The sequence below is a fragment of the Austrofundulus limnaeus genome, unplaced genomic scaffold (assembly GCF_001266775.1).
Source record: "Austrofundulus limnaeus strain Quisiro unplaced genomic scaffold, Austrofundulus_limnaeus-1.0 Scaffold31, whole genome shotgun sequence".
NCBI classification, from domain to species: domain Eukaryota; kingdom Metazoa; phylum Chordata; class Actinopteri; order Cyprinodontiformes; family Rivulidae; genus Austrofundulus; species Austrofundulus limnaeus.
This window is the reverse complement of record NW_013952433.1, coordinates 2,522,541-2,525,938: the sequence shown is the minus strand read 5'-3', so window position 1 is coordinate 2,525,938 and position 3,398 is coordinate 2,522,541.

Sequence of the window (3,398 nt, the reverse complement as noted above, 5' to 3'; positions counted from 1 at the left end):
AACAAATATCACATGTAGGCTACAACGAGATGTGAAATAAATAACAGAAATACTGTTAAAATTAAAATTAAGAGAGTTTTACTCACTGTTGTGTTATGATAAGTGCTGCCATCTTGAATTCTGAACTCTCCCACTTTCCGACAAGGAATTCCCATGCATGATTGACAAATAAACAATGTTGGCTTTAAATCGGCCTATGTTGAGACAATAATACAGGGCTATTTAACTAAATTGCTCAGTGGGGCACAGTTAACCAACGGACAGGACAAGTATCATTCTGTTTTACCTTTGATATTTGTTTGCTTTGTTGCATTGAATCATAAATTTAAAGTTTACCAATGAGATACAATCACACGTGGCCCAGAGCTTGAAAAAAAAACACATCATTTTCCAAGACAAACAAGTTATTCATTTTTCAAACTCTGCCCCTTCGCTCTTGTCATTCTTTAACAGGTCATCTTGTTTCAGCYCAGTGGGTTTTTGTTTCCATTCGGACAGCTCATCTGCTGCACACAAAAACCACGATTCTGCAGGTTTAAAGTGGTTTAGATCGAAAGAAAGCCAGCAAAAAAGTATGTTTTTCAAAAAGTCAGCTGTTAAAGTAGCAAAATTGTTAAAAAAGGTGTGTCTACCTCAAGGGTCTGCAGCCTTTACACTCAGAGCCAGTTCTTCCTCCTGGCTAAAAAAACAAAACAAAACGTGTCCAGATCTGAAAAACATGCTACAACTGTGATTTTCAACTGATGGCCCACGGGCCACTTTCAGTTTGTTGAAGGGGTAGTTTCCAGACATTAGGGGTGTTCAACAAAATTTGAACGTTAATATTATTTTTACACTTTAGCATAAAAATGACATTATTCATGTACACAAATACATATAACCTATCTCAAATTTAATAAAGAAATATTCCAATCTAATCAATTCACCATAGTTCTCAAAAACTTGTCTCAGAGGTATTTTTAAAAAAAATCAAAAAAGAGTCATACTGGAAGTTGGATTTTCAAGGTGGTCAACAAACTACCAGCATAAACGAATTAATGTTTCACTCCTTGCAATAGTAGTTTCGAACACATATTTGTGAACAAATTAAAACGGCCTTTTCTGTTGCAGTTATAAAAACACAACAACAACAAAATAATATTCATTTTGTGTTTTGATCAAACCTTTAAAGAGGTGCTGCAGAGGGTCCAAAGAGCTGCAGGTTGCAGACCCCCAGTTTACCCAATCCCTATCAGTTTAACGCTAGTAGTAAAACGTAAATGATGAATAAATACAGAATATATAAATCATTTGTCACTGTCTGCTTTCAAATATACCAAAAATTCTCATTTCATATATCAAACAGATGACTCAACCAACATAAAACAATGGTTATTGATTAAAAGCTTCATTTCCTGCTGAGATGTGATACAATTTTCTATCATTAGTTTTTTTTATTTTTATTTCAAAAGTTATATTTTTTCCTGTTCTGAAAATAAGACAGCTATTTGTCCTAGAATAGGTTAGGACTTGCAGTAAGTCTTAATGTCTTGTGATTTTTATACACCCAATGAAAGCTGGATCAAAGAGCTCAGATGTCGCCGGATTTCTCTGCTGAGGTGTGGCTGGCTCTCTTATCATCCTGACATGTACCACTCCCCAGCAGTGACCGCAGCGTCACGCTGCCAGTCAGCTGACTGACTCAGTCCTGGCTCCTGGGTCGCGTCTGACTGACAGACAGGAACAAACACTGAGGATCACTCAGCTGGGTTTGCCTGAATCAGGAGGAGGAGGTGATGGATGTCTCTGTCTCAGGAACACAACAGTGACTGTGGTATTTAGACAAACAGATTAAAGATTTATTTGTCCCCACTTCAGACCGAGACACATGTCTCAAAGGCTGAATGTCTTCATTCTGTAACGCAGGTTGCAACACTCTTAGTTTTATCTTTTTAAATTGTCATTGTGCAATGTGTCTTACACAGGTGGATTATGTTTTTCTTTTCTTTTTCATTTCATAATAGCTGTAATGGTTTTTATGTGGATTATTGTTTCTATTGAAGGCAGCTACAAAACAAATAATGCATTTAAAGTCATTAATAGTGTTCAGCACCAGCTAACAGCCCAAGTTGTTATTCTGTCTGTTTGGATTGGTTTTAACTCAACATTTTAGTGGTTCTAACTCAACAGTTTAGTCATTTTAACCAATTTATTTGTGCAGAAAACCCCACTCAGTTTGTTGAGTTAAAATAATAACCCAACCAACAGGGCTGACTTGGTCCAAGTTTGACCAGTGATGTGTTACAAATTGGATTATTTTTAACTCAGCAGTTTTAAAGGAGGCATATCCTGCATTTAAATTCTTCTTTTAACATTTTAATCATTCATTTGGGGTAAATTGGAACTACAATGCTTTGGTCTGAATTCCTCCTTATTGAAACTCCACAAGCCACTCTTTCACCCCTTTTTTGATCAACTCATTTTGAGGCTGTCTCTTTAAATGCAAACAAGGTCACATCCCAAACGCCTCCAGCTTCATTGTACGACTATTTAGCGACACAGAAACGTTGTTTACAAATTAATTATTTTTTTTGGCAGTTTGAGCACAAATAATTGGACTTAATAGTTCAGAAAACATCGTAGAAAATAGAGAAAACTGAACAGGTTGAGAAATAGGACCCAAACAGAATATAAAGATATATTTGCAGAACAAGGACAGACAAAGTTAAACTATTCTGAACTTCTAGAGACTCAAAGTACACAACAAAATGCATTTACTGGCTAAAAGAAGTATTTTTGCATGATACTGTATGTCCCCTTTAATGTATACAACTACAGAACTAGACAGAAAACACTGATGACTTCAGAGATTTAAAACACAGTAACAAATCCAAACCAAACAGCAGTGGTCTGTCTGTGGGCAGGAAACCTGTGGCCACACGTCAGCTGTCGGCTCATCAGATGACCGAAACAGATTGGAGGTCGGTTATATTGCCAATGTGCACTAAAGACCCACGTGTGAAAAGACAAAAAGGCTAAAGACATGTTAGCAGGCCTTCGAGGCCAGAAGGAAAACTGCACATCTGGAAGAACCCACAGTTCTGTGTTGCCCTGATTTACAAGCCAACCAGTGGAAGATTGCATCAAAAGGAAAGAAAAAAAAAACCTCAGTGACTCATTTTAAACATGTGTGTTGACACAGGAGCAGGATGTGGTGGTCAGCTCTGACCTCTCAGACAAAGGCACACGTGTTTCAGACTCKGCTGAGTGAAAAGGCACCTCCGCCTGTTTATCTCCTTCCTCTCCTCCCACATTTGTCTCAGGAACTCCTCTCTTTGTTACCCAGCAGTATGAGCCTGAGGTGAAGTGTGTGTGTGTGTCCGTGTGTGTGTGTGTGTGTGTGTGTGTGTGTGTGTGTG